This window comes from Gorilla gorilla, chromosome 1 (assembly GCF_029281585.2).
Source record: "Gorilla gorilla gorilla isolate KB3781 chromosome 1, NHGRI_mGorGor1-v2.1_pri, whole genome shotgun sequence".
In the NCBI taxonomy this organism is placed as follows: Eukaryota; Metazoa; Chordata; class Mammalia; order Primates; family Hominidae; genus Gorilla; species Gorilla gorilla.
In genome coordinates, this window is record NC_073224.2 from 135,908,984 (window position 1) to 135,923,774 (window position 14,791).

Sequence of the window (14,791 nt, forward strand, 5' to 3'; positions counted from 1 at the left end):
TAGACACACTCTAGGCCAAATAGAACCCTCTGCCTTAAAGGGAAGAACCCAGTTGTGGCAGGATTCATCACCTGCTGACTAAAGAACTCTTGGGCTCTGAATAACCAGCAGTAATACTCAGGTAGTATGCCATGGACATTGGGTCCTGAGACATTCCATCTATAGGGGAGATACAGCACATTACAAGCTGTGGTGGCTATGGTGAAAGACTCCTTCTGTTTGAGCAAAACACAGGGAAAAGCAAAGGAGCTTTTCCTTGTACTTCAGGTACCAACTTGGCCACAGAAGATTAGAGCAACAAGCAAGCTCTTTGGATTCCTGAGTCCAGGCCTGCACTCTTGGAAAGCACTTTGAACTTGCTCTGGGACAGAAGAAGCCCACTGTCCTAAAGGGTGAGTCTCAGGCCTGGCAGTATTCACCACAATTTGACTGAGGAATGCTTGGGCTTTAAGTGAGCATTGTTGGTGCCTTGGTAGAATCTCTGTGTTCTGGTGGTGGTGGTAGCCACAGGGAGAGGCTCTTCTGCTGTGGGAAGAGTCGGGGGAAGAGCAGGAAGGACTTTGTATTAAGGTGTGAGTGCCAGCTTAGCCACAGTAGAATAAAGCATTAGGTAAACTGCTAAGATAGAACATTAGGTAAACTGCTAACTCTAATCCCCGGCTCCCAGACAGCATCTGTGAACATGCCCAGGGCCTGGGAGAACTTGCCACCCTAAAGGGAAAGGTCTTAGGCAAGACTCAAATAAATGATATCAGAGATAAAAAAGAGACACTACAATGGATACTGCAGACATTCAAAGGATCATTAGTTGGTACTATGAACCAATAAATTGAAAAATCTAGAAGAAATGGACAAATTCTAAGACACATACAACCTACCAAAACAGAACTAGGAAGAAATACAAAACCTGTACAGATCAATAACATGTAACAAGATCGAAGCCATAATAATGTCTCCCAGTTAAAAAAAAGAAGCCCAAGACCTGACGGCTTTACTGCTGAATTCTACCAAACACTTAGGAATAACTAACACCAATTCTACTCAAACTATTCAAAAACAATAGAAGAGAAAGGAATGCTTCCAAATTCATTCTATGAGGCCAGTATTACCCTGATATTAAAATCATACAAAGAAACATCAAAATAAGGAAACTACAGGCCAATTAACTCTGATCAATATTGATGCAAATATCCTCAACAAAATACTAGCAAACCAAGTTCAACAGTGCGTTAAAAAGATCATTCATCATGACCAAACAGGATTTATCTCAGGGATGCAAGAATGGCTCAACATATGCAAATAAATCAATGTAATACATCATATCAACAGAATGAAGGACAAAAGTCATATGATTATTTCAATTGATGCCGAAAAATGATTTGATAAAATTTGACATTATTTTCATGATAAAAACCCTCAGAAAACTGAGTATAGAAGAAACATACCTTAACAAGATAAAACCCATATAGGACACACACAGCTATTACACTAAATGGGGAAAACCTGAAAGCCTTTCCAGTTAGGTCTGGAATATGACAAGAATGCCCACTTTCACACTGTTATTCAACATAGTACTGGAAGTCCTAGCTAGAGCAATCAGGCAAGAGAAATAAAGGCCATCTAACTAAAGGCAGAAAATGATCATTGTTTTCAGATTATATAACCTTATATTTGAAAAAATCTAAAGACACTACAAATAAAACCATTAGAACTGATAAACAAATTCAGTAAAGTTGCAGGATATAAAATCAACACACAAAAATCAGTAGCATTTTCATATGCTGACAGTGAACAGTCTGAAAAAAGAAATCAAAGTGATCCCATTTACAATAGCCACAAATAAAACTAAATACCTAGGAATTAATCAAAGAAGTGAAAAATCTCTACAATAAAAACTATAAAACACTGATGAAAGAAATTGAAGAGCGTACACACAAGAAATGGAAAGGTCTTCCACATTAATGGATTAGAAGAATCAATATTGTTAAAATATCCATACAACCCAAAGCAATCTCCAGATTAAATGCAATCCCTATGAAAATACCAATGACATTCTTCATAGAATTAGAAAAAAAAATTGAAATTTGTATGAAATTTCAAAAGACTCAGAATAGTCAAAACTATCATGATCAAAAAGCACAAACCTGGGGGAATCACATTACCTGACTTCAAATTATAGTACAGAGCTACTGTAGCCAAAACAGCATAGTACTGGCATAAAAACAGACACATAGGCCAATGGAACAGAATAAGAAACTCTGAAACAAATCCAACGAAAAGTGACTGAACTCATTTTTGACAAAGTTGCCAAGAACATGCACTGGAGAAAAGATAGTCACCTCAATAAATGGTGCTGGGAAAACTGGATATCTATAATGATGAAGAATTAAACCACATCCCTATCTCTCAGCATACACAAAAATAAAATAATAATGGATTAAAGACTTAAATCTGTGTCCTCAAACTATGAAACTATTATGAGAAAACATTGGAGAAACTCTCCAGGACATTGGTCTGAGCAAAAATTTCTTGAGTGCCCGACAATCCTAGGCAACCAAAGCAAAAATGGGCAAATGGGATCACATTAAGTAAAAAGCTGCACAGCAAAGGAAACAATCAACAAAGTGAAGATATAACCTATAGAATGGGAGAAAATGGTTGCAAACTGCCCATCTGACAAGGGATTAAAAGCCAGAATATATAAGTAGCTCAAACATATTTTTAGAAAAAAATCTAATAATTTTATTTAAAAAAAAGGGCAAAATATTTAAATAGACATTTCTCAAAAGAAGACATACAAATGGCAAACATACGTATGAAAAGGTCCTCAACATCATTGATCACCCAAGAGAGATGTAAGTCAAAACTACAGTGAGATATCATCTCACCCCAGCTAAAATAGCTTTTATCCAACAGTAGGCAGTAACAAAGGCTGGTAAGGATGTGGAGAAAAGGAAACTCTCATACACTGTTGGTGGGAATGTAAACTGGTACAACCACTATTGAGAAAAGATTGGAGGTTCCTCAAAAAACTAAAAATAGAGCTACCATATGGTCCAGCAATCCCACTGCAGGGTATATATCCCTAAAAAAAGAAATCAGTATCTAACAAATATCTACATGCGTATGTTTTTGCAGCACTGTTCAAAATAGCCAAGATTTGGAAGCAGCCTATGTGTCCATCCACAGATGAATGGATTAAGAAAATGTGGTACATACACACAAAGTAGTACTACTCAGCCATAAAAAATAATGAGATGCTGTCATTTGTAACAACATGGATGGAACTGGAGGTCATTATGTTAAGTAAAATAAGCAAGGCACAGAAAGACAAACATTGCATGTTCTCACTTATTTGTGGGATCTAAAAATCAAAACAATTGAACTCTTGACATAGAGTAGAAGGATGGTTACCAGAGGCTGAGAAGGGTAGTTAGCGGGTGGGAAGGAAGTTGGAGATGGTTAATGGGTACGGAAAATATAGTTAGAAATGATGGATAAGACCAAGTATTTGATAGCACAACAAGATGGGTATAGTCAATAATAATTCAACTGGACATTTTAAAATAACAAAAAGAGTATAATTGGATTGTTTGTAACACAAGGGATAAATGCTTTAGGAGATAGATACCCCATTTTCCATGATGTGATTCTTATGCATTGCATGCCTGTGCCAGAATATCTCATGTACCCTATAAATACATACACCTAGGTGTGCCCACAAAAATTAAATATTTAAAAATTTAAAATAAATAATAACCAATGCCAATGCAACAATAAAAATATAAATAGAAATAATATAGTGTAACAACTCTTTACATAGCATTTAGGTTGTATTTGCTGTTATAAGTAATCTAGAAATAATTTAAAGTAAATGGGAGAATGTGCATAGGTTTATGGAAATACTACAGCATTTTATATCAGGGAATTGAGCATCCACCTAGTTTGGTATCTGAGGATGCATATCAATACCTGGATGACACTTAATGAACAAATATGAATGACTGTATTTGTTATGTTATTAAATTTTGATTTATTTATTTATTCATGCCATCAAAATATGATTTATTTCTGTGCTCAATCTCTAAGATTTTGATATTTTGAAATCTATGGAGGTTTAATTTATGCCCAGCAATTGTTCTATGTAGAGTTAAAAGTGGACTGAATATAGTCTATGTATAGTTTAAAAGATAACATGAAAAATTTGTTGTGTATCAAATATCTATTAGAAAGACAATAATTTAACTCTTATTTGTGTAACTGGATAAATAGCCTCAGTCAGAAGTGTGCTATGTGAAACATTTATGAGTCATATTCATATATAAATAATTTCATTATGATGAGAGAGTCTTACACTTGGCCTAAGAATATTTATAGAATTATTTTGTTTATTGTCTTGGTGGCATATGCCTTTAGTTCCAGCTACTCGGGAGGTGACACAGGAGGACTGCTTGAGCCCCAGAGTTTGAGGTTGCAGTGAGCCATGATTGTGTCACTGCACTCCAACCTGAGTGACAGAGCAAGACCCTGTCTTAAGTAATTACATAAATAAATATGGGCTAGTAAAAAGCCTTCCCCTCTTCCTTTTGCATAAATAGAGCACATATTTATATTTATTCATGTCTTTTAATGCAAATCATTGACTCTTCTTACTGGCTCCTATTTGGTTTAAAGAGTAAAAGTTTAAGCATTCTGTTGGGACAGAATTTTTTTAAAATACAAAATGATAAAAGTTTTTTTCTGTTTCCTAAAGCAGTTACTTGAAAATGAGGCAAAATTTTATGTTCCTTATTACTTAATTTTTAAATTTATTTATTTTTATTTGTTTGTTTCTGCTTGAATAACCCATGGTTAGAGGGGAGTTAAGTTTTTGAAAAAGACTATGATACTGTAAGTTAGTAAAGGGCATCTACTGATGGTTTAGACAGAATATTCCTGGTTGCAGTCAGTAGTCTATAACTATTGGGAGTCTATAACCATTGCAAGATTTGGCTGGTGAAATATTCCTTAAGCCTGAATACATGTATAGCCAAACATATTCTTACCACAACTGTTTAAACACTACTGTGTCATGAGATAAATAATGAATTATATTAAAATAATTAATAAATTTATAGTACCTTTGGAAATGACTTTTTATATTAAGAAGTGCTAAAAGTAAAGTTATTTTCAGGTAGGGATTCATTATGCTTATTTTTCCTTTGAAATGACTTCTTAAAATCTAAAAGGTAAGAATTTCTGACGTAAATGATCTATTCTTGTCGTCCAGCCACAGCCTGATATTTTAACATGCAACAATATTACAGGTGAAATCATTAGATGCACAGGTGGGTAAATATTCTCACTGTTGTAATTCTGTAAGCCCTTGTAAAGGCTAGCTGGCCACTTGTCTGTGTGTTTTACATAAAAACAAACATAGCAAAACATGCCTATTTAATACAAGATACTTTGTCATGATACCAGAAAAAAATATTAAGAAGAAGGCACAGGCTAAAAGTTGTGTTTATTTGAATATTAGAGTATATGTAAATGCATGTAATTATGATTTGTGAAAAAATTTTCAGTTGAAAAATTTAAGACTAAATTTATTGAAATTATGTGAAATACATAACATCATCATTAACAATAATAACAAAAACAACAACAATATCTCTGGTGTCTGTCTTACTTATTAGGTAACATGTTAAGCTTCATAAATGCATTACCTCTTTGAATCATTATAATATATGGACAAAATCAATCATGTTTTCACTCTCATTTTATGGATGAGAACACTTAGGTACTAAAATATTTTATAAAGACCATATAGCTAGTAATCAATCTATGTGTTATTTGAGATTGGGAAAAACCTGTGTTATTTTTCACTATGTTTTATTACACAGCATAAAGAGGACATAGTGGAAGCTGAGAGGGAAGAGGAAAGCATAAAGAGTATAAGGCTGGCAGACCTACTCGTGGACAAAATAAAGTGATATTATGACTTGGAAAGGGAAAAAACACATCTTAATTGTATAACTCAAGAAAAATAAAATCCCACATAAAACTTTCATTGAGAAATATAATTAGTGTAATTTGTTTCAATAGGACTGACATAAAGAGATGATAGGAATCCACTATTATAATTTGAACTCATAATGTTGCCTAAATCTGTAAACTTGATAGGAACTTAGAAGATTACCATCAATGATTTACAACCAATTAAAAAATACAAGTAAAGCATAACTGTTAACTTTTATTTAATTAAAATTTTAGTACAATTTTTATGCTGTAAACGCAATGCAGAGCTTACTCTCAGCGTAGAAATTAAGAGGAAGTAGAACTTATCAATAAACTTTATTTCCAACAAGCTCCATATTTTAGAGGATCATTAAGGAAATTTAAACTGTAGAAGCTGCTCTCAGAGGTCTAGAAAAATAGATTTGCATCTGCAATACAGAGTCCTAAATGGCTCTGAGAAGCACTGTGAAAGGGACAGACATACTCTTGTATGAAGTTCCCCTACTCAGAAAAACAGGCAAACATGGCTCAGGAACGCTATAACCAGGACCTGTTCCACCTTTACTGAACTTCTTGGCAATATTTAACTCCCTATCCCATAACCCCAACCACATCCAAAAGAGATGAACATGTTTACTCTCAGTAAATTAATATAAATACATTTTAAGGTAAATGTGCTGCCTTTGCAGTATATTTAAGTAAAGGAACACTACATTATCCTCCTCTTTAAATGCAACTCAAAATATGTGCAATTCTTCACGTATTCAATAAAATATATTAGCATTCTACAGGTAAAGATATATCTTCCCTCTACTCTGACCTCCATTTTCAATCAATTGTAAAGTTTTAAATGATTAAGCCTTGAAATAAATGATTATATTTAAAATATTTCTTTAGTTGTTTCCACTTTCCTGGCTGGGAATATGTTTTCATGATTCCAAATTACAAAAAGGAATCTAAACTTTACTCAATACTTACTTTCCAGGTTGTGTTTTTGTTGTTATTGTTATTTTTTTTTTAATCTCTTCCTTCCTCCTTTATATCTTTGTTTTTGCCATCTGCTCTGCCGAACCAAATCCTTGAAAATCTAGTGCCAGCTCAAGTCAATTTCTTCATGAAGCTGACTCTGATTATTTATTTATTTATTTTTTGAGACAGAGTGTCACTCTGTCATCCAGGCTGGAGTGAAGTGGCATGATCACGGCTCACTGCAACCTCCACCTCCAGGGTTCAAGCGATTCTCCTACCTCAGCCTCCCAAGTAGCTGAGATTACAGTCACACATCACCTGCCCAGCAAATTTTTGTATTTTTAGTAGAGACAGGGTTTTGCCATCTTGGCCAGGCTGGTCTCCAACTCTTGACCTCAGGTGATCCACCCACCTCAGCCTCTCAAAGTGCTAGAATTACAGGAGTGAGCCACCGCACCCAGCCTGGTAATTTTGTATAGTGTTAATATTACCTGATGCTTCTGAACTCTAGAGTCGAGTTTTTATCACGGAGAATTTTAATTCCAGGGTAGTAAGTGGATTACCGATCAATATTTTGGGCATCTGGACATTATCATACATCTAGTATATATTTTACTTGGACTAAATTATTGGTAAGTGCATACATGCTCCCTGAATTTCAGCCTAAATTTTTCCCCAAACTGTGCCCAGGTGTTGGAGTTAATCATAAAAATCAGTCTTCCTACCCAGTATGCCAGATCCCAGATGAGATTAGTGCCCTAAGCTGAATGACAATTAACTTCATGAGTTTCTATGGTTTCTTGCAATAGCTGTCACTTTCCAAAATGGTAAACAATGCTTAGTACACTTGTTTATCTTTACCTTAGGAAAGAGCATGGTTCTACTGATTTATATTATAGTTCCCTACCTGGAAAAATTGTCAAATCTTAATAGCATGCCAAGAATAATTCGTTTTCATGTGCAAAACTGATTTATATCCTAAGCTCACATAATTTAAACAGGTTTTTTTTAATCTACAAGATATCTAGTGAGAAATACAAGAACTATTAGGAACTTTTCATTATGTGACACTTTCTATGTCATGAAGGATGCCAAGCATTCCAGTTATTATCCAAAAATGGTAATAGTGCCCACTTTTCCACAGCTTTTGTGATAAAGAATATTACCCTACACAAATTTTAATATTTTTCTATAGGTCCACACTGAAAACCACATCTTTACCAATGAACATGAGGGCAGGAGTCATATTATAGAGTGCTTGTAATATGTACATGAAGGATTTGAGGTTTACCTTTAGGATCACAGAAAACCATTGAAATAATTTGAGCCAAAGAATAAGTAATGGCATTTGTATTTTAGAAAATATAACTGGTCTACCATCTGCAGAATGAATCAGGGGGAGAGTCTATGGCAAATTGAAGACCTTAAGTAGTCTGAGTGAGAGAAATGGTGATTTTGACCAGAATTGTCTGAAACAAACTATTTAAAAATTATATTAAAAATAATTTGGAGGTTGATTTTTAAGGGGTAGGAGAGGAGAAGAATAAATTACCAATGTAGAAAAAAAATTGAAAGGATCTAATTTGGAGTTTATTTTGTATGTGTCATTTTCCTCTCTCACTTTAGCTATATTGTCTCCGAAGTTACCTCCACTTTTAAATATTTTTTAACTTTCTGATATTTTGAAGTTAGTTTATAAGACATTGGATAAAAGAAAATGATTCCATATATAAAAATTATCTACACATAGAAATCTTTAGGAACAAACTTACCTCATAAAAATGTCAAGAGTTCCAACAACAATCTCTGGGTACATTTTTAAATTGTCCCAAAAAATCCATATTAATGGAGATAAAGAAGGCCCTGACTTTATTTTTTCCAAGTGTTTTACACTGGATGTTCTCAGAGAAAACCAATGTATAATACTAAACTAATTTAGCCATTTTCTCCAGTATTTTCTTCCTTCTCAGATTCATATTCATGCTTTTCTTTTATTCATATAACAAAATATTAAAAATTCAGTTTAGAAGAGAACAATTTGAATGCTTAGCTAAGGTGGAGTCCTTATACCCATCTATTTCAACTTTAGTACATACACTAGAATCACCCGGGGAGCTTCTTAAAAATACATATTTCTGGGTTCTACATTTGAAATTCCCATTTCCGTAATTCTGGAGAAATTTTGAGGAATTTGATTTATTTATTTGTTCCTTTATGTATTCATAAGCAATGATTAGTGCAGGAAGTACTTGGATCACACTTTGAGAAACAATGCTATTCTGTATTCAAGGAATATTTCACAATGTTCTATTCCATCTCAGACATATAGAAAATAGAGTTAGTACTTCCTAGGCCTATGAATATACTTATTCTCTTAATTGTAGAGTGATCTATATTTTTTTTCCCAGAAAAAAAAATTGATATTAGGGGGGAAAATTCCCTATGTGCTCAAAATTAAAGTTGCTAAGACAGGCAGATAAAATGTGAACACTCTATGTTTCTAGGGTTGTGTTGAAAGGGTAGCCCCAGGATGCTAACATCTAGTTTATTGATTATGGGATATAAATATCACATGAGCAATATTAAAACATTCTCATCCTCAGGTCTTATCCCAGATTGATTAAATAAGAATCTGCAGAAGTGAGACCTAACATTTTAAAAATCATCTAGGCAATTCCAATGTGTAGCCAAAGTTGAGAACCACTCATCTAAAACATCAGTCAATGACCAGGCAAAACGGATTTTCAATACAGTTGAGAAATAAGACAAGAGTGCTTTTCAGGCAGCGAATGAATCTTACATATGGCCTTTATCAGACCAGCTGCTGGTGACCTGAACATTATTTTTGTGTTGTCTTTCTAACAGCAGTAACCACATAGTATGTACTAATTATCAGAGCAAAAACTCATTTTGAGGAATTAGTTTTATAGGTGATAAACTTCCATTGAATATTTATCATTGAATTAATCTAAACACAATTTTTAATGCACAAAGTCCTTCTATTTCTCACCAGGTCACTAAACTCCTTTTAAATTTTTTATTTTATGGTTCAAGCTGGCAAAGAAACATCTGCATTTCACTTCTGGCCTTATGTAATTCACCATTTCACAACTAAATGCAAGCAAAAATAGCTGTAAGCCAGACTGTTTGGAATCAACTTCAATGCATGGATCTTTTTAATTTAAAACCTAAGCAATTTAAACTACTTTTATAGGGAGGTCTTTTTTACTGGAGAAATTTACTTGCAAGTATGTGTCTTGGAGTTGCTCTTCTTGAAGAGTATCTTTGGGGTGTTCTCTGTATTTCCTGAATTTGAATGTTGGCCTGTCTTGCTAGATTGGGGAAGTTTTCCTGGAAAATATCTTGAAGAGTATTTTCCAACTTGGTTCCATTCTCCCCATTACTTTTAGGTACACCAATAAAACGTAGATTTGGTCTTTTCACATAGTCCCATATTTCTCGGAGGCTTTGTTTGTTCCTTTTTATTATTTTTCTCTAATCGTGTCTTCTCGCTTTATTTCATTAAGTTAATCTTCAGTCACTGATATCATTTCTCTTGCTTGATCGATTCGGCTATTGATACTTGTGCATGCTTCACGAAGTTCTCATGCTGTGTTTTTCAGCTCCATCAGGTCATTTTTGTTCTTCTCTAAACTGGTTATTCTAGTTAGCAATTCATCTAACCTTTTTTCAAGGTTCTTAGCTTCCTTTCATTGGGTTAGAACATGCTTCTTTAGCTTGGAGGAGTTTGTTATTACCCACCTCTGAAGCCTACTTCTGTCAATTCGTCAAACTCATTCTCTGTCCAGTTTTGTTCCCTTGCTTCTCTTTGGAGGAGAAGAGGCATTCCGGTTTTTGGAATTTTCAGCCTTTTTGTGCTGATTTCTCCCCAGCTCTGTGGATTTATCTACCTTTGGTCTTTGATGTTGGTGACCTTTGGATGGGGTATTTGAGTGGACATGCTACTACTTTCTGTTTGTTAGTTTCCTTTCTAACAGTCAGGCCCCTCTGCTGCAGGTCAGCTGGTGTTTGCTGGAAGTCCTCTCCCTACCCTGCTTGCCTCGGTATCACCAGCAGAGACTGCAGAATAGCTAAGATTGCTGCCTGTTCTTTCCTCTAGAAGCTTCATCCCAGAGGGGCCCCTGCCAGATGGCAGCCAGAGCTCTCCTGTATGAAGTGTCTGTCGGCCCCTACTGGGAGGTGTCGCCCAGTCAGGATACATGGGGGTCAAGGACCCACTTGAGTAGGCAGTCTGACCCTTAGCAGAGCTTAAACGCTGTGCTGGGAGGTTCACTGCTCTCTTCAGAGCCACCAAGCAGGGACGTTTAAGCCTGCTGAAGCTGCGCCCACAGCCACCCCTTCCCCCAAGTGCTCTGTCCCAGGTAGATGGGGGTTTTATCTATAAGTTGGTGACTGGGGCTGCTGCGTTTTTTTCAGAGATGCCCTCCCTAGAGAGGAGAGATCTGGCAGTCTGGCCACAGTAGCCTTGCTGAGCTGCAGAGGGCTCCACCCAGTTTGAACTTCCTGGTGGCTTTGTTTACACTGTGAGTGTAAAACCACCTACTAAAGCCTCAGCAATGGTGGACGCCCCTCCCCCCACCAAGCTCAAGTGTCCCAGGTCGATCTCACACTGCTGCTGTGCTGGCAGCAAGAATTTCAAGCCAGTGGATCTTAGCTTGCTGGGCTCTGTTGGGGGAGACCTGCTGAGCCAGACCACTTGGCTCCCTGGCTTCAGCACCCTTTTTTAGGGGAGCGAATGGTTCTGTCTCTTTGGCGTTCCAGGCACCACTGGGGTATAGAAAACAACAACAACAACAAAAACTACTGCAGCTAGTTCAGTGTCTACCCAAATGGCCACCCAGTTTTGTGCTTGAAACCCAGGGCCCTGGTTGGGTAGGCACCAGAGGGACTCTCCTGGTCTGTGGGTTGCAAAGACCATGGGACAAGAGCAGTATCTGGGCCAGAGTGCCTGGTTACACAGGCTTAGTCCCTCACAGCTTCCCTTGGGTAGGGGAGAAAATTCCCCGACCCCTTGCACTTCCCCAGTGAGGCAACGCCCCACCCTGCTTCTGCTCTTCTTTCATGGGTTGCACCCACTGTCCAACTAATGAGATGAACCGGGTACCTCAGCTGAAAATGCAGAAATCACTCACCTTCTGTGTCAATCTCACTGGGAGATGCAGACTCGAGCTGTTCCTATTCAGCCATCTTTATCTTGAACCCCGAATTAAGCACTTCTTAAAGTGATCAGTAGAGCTCACAAGGGAAATATGCAGGTATTTTACAAGGGTAGCAGAGAGTGAGGAAATAAATTGCTGAACAAAAATTCCATAATTTACTTTCTAGTATGTGCATTTTTTAGTTTTTGTAAAAATTCTACCTCACATAAAGAAACCAGAGAATTCATTGATTGTTAACAATCTGGCCCTTACTCCATGGCAATGAGTATTCTTATACCAAATATCAAAATACAGAAGCCAAAAAGTATATGGTGGCTCTTAACAAAAATAAATCAGCTTAAATTGTGTGTCTTTCCTTACTTTACCTTGTACACTCTTACATCTATATTGCCACTCACACTGTACTTTAAATTATTTCAGTTTTCTGTATCACTGTTCTCACCACTGTGTGCCAGAAACTAACTTGATTTTATTTTTAACAATAAACACGTAGCACTCAGCTTGCTTCCTAGTAGAATTTCAGTAAACGTCAGATTAATTATAAGTGACAAATGAAAATCAGCAAATATAAAATGAAATACAACTGACAAATGAGTTATTGAATGTATCTGTGAAGTGCCAAGAATTCAAAGATAAATCATACATCTACACTGAAGTAATATATCCATCATGTTTTAAGGAGGACAAGTAGATATGCAATTTGTCAATACCGAAAGTCAGTCTGTTCCTAAATCCAGCTAGATTATGTATAAAAGTTCTAGATGAAGACGAGAGAGATAATGATGAATCCTGGAGGTGGTCAATCAGATGTGGGGATCAGGTAGATCTTGACAGTCTTAGTAGAAAAACTGATAGTTGAGTCAAGTTTGGAAGGATATATAGGAATTCCATATTAGGGAGCAAGGAAGATGTATGGACAGAAATTATAGAGAGTAAAAGTGCATCATCATCTCTCTCTGTCACACACACACACACACACACACACACACACACACACACACCCCAAGGGATGAAATGCAAGCATGATTAGATGTTTAGTACTTTGGACTATAATAATCTCATTCTGTAGATTTTTATCACCTGATTACCCTATTTCCCCTCTTCAGTAAACATTATTATTTTTAGTGTCCTTATTCACAATGCATTGTGGGTATTTCTCTTATTGATTTTGCCTTGTCATAAGGGCCTAGTTCACTGTTTTGGGGACTGTCACTATAGTATTCATGTTGGATCTAAAAAAAGGAAATTATGAAGAAGTAGTGTTCCATACTTCCACCAGAATTCATGAAATGCATTATAAATCTACATACTTATTAGTGCTCTCAGGGCTCTCAGGGGCTCACTTCTCTTCAATGACATTAAAATGATAATTATATATATACATATATATATATTGCAAGGAAAAGGAATCAATAAAGTTTCGATTCTCTGTGTCCATGAGATTCTGACTTGGCTCTCTGCCAGACATATATCTTCTCCTAGATGGCTCGTTGTCTATTTCCTAAAAAAGCAACAGTCTGGCACAGGAGAGAGGGTCTGGAAAGATAGCAAAGTAAGAAGCACCAGAAATCTGTTCCCTACTTAGGTAACAATTGCACCAGCAATTTGATGTAAGTGTTTTGAAATTCTGGAGTCTATTGTAGGCTTGAAACTTCCACAGGAAGGCTTGAAGTGTGAATTATGATTAATGTTGATCCATTTCATAACTTAGCACAGTAACAGCTACCCATCCCTGACTCCTTAGCACCATGCACATATCCCTGGAGCAGCTTCCTCACAGTCTCCAGGAGCCAGGTGGACAAAAAGGATCCTGCTTTCCAAAAATCAAGTATCTGTGCTCTGATTGCTGACTGCTATTTCTAATCATAGAAAAAGAAGTAGCTGACATTATTGTTGCACTTTTCTCCATTGTTGCAAGCCACTCTTTCACTGGCTGTAGTGGCTTCCTGAGGAAATAAAGAGCCTTTAACTTCACTCCCTTCACTTTTCTCCATTTTATCTTTTGGGAATCAGACATGGAAGACTAAACCATTCGAAAGCAACTGCATATAGGTGGAAATTAGAAAGTCACCACAAATCCCAGACAAATGTACAGGCTCAGAAATGACTTGAGAAAACCTTAAGTTTACATTTGAGGCTGATACTCGGCACAGAAGTTATCTACAACAAGGGAAAACATGCAAAGAACAAAATTGAAAAATGGAAAACCTTGGGGAAGGGGAAGAATCTGATTTCCTTAGTCACCACAGGCATAAGAAAGCATCAGTAAACTTCAAGAGAGGACAATGGAAATCACTGAGTCTTAGGAACAGAAAAGTGAACAGAACCTAAGGTACCCGATGGAGTGGAACAAATGAGCATTTATCAGAGAAATAAATGAGAGGAAAAAAAGGGAATAAAGCCAGTTTGAAGGAGTAATACCTGAAAAATGTCCATATTTGATGAATGACATGAATATAAACATTCAAGGGGTTTAATAAACTTCAAGTTTTACTGAACTGAGACACCTGCAAAAAGACACATTGTAATAAAATCATCAAAAGCCAAAGACAGACTCTTAAAAGTAGAAAGAGAAAAGTAACTTGTCATGCACAAGAGATTTTCAATTAAAATTATTAGCAAATTTCTCATCAGAAACTTTTGTA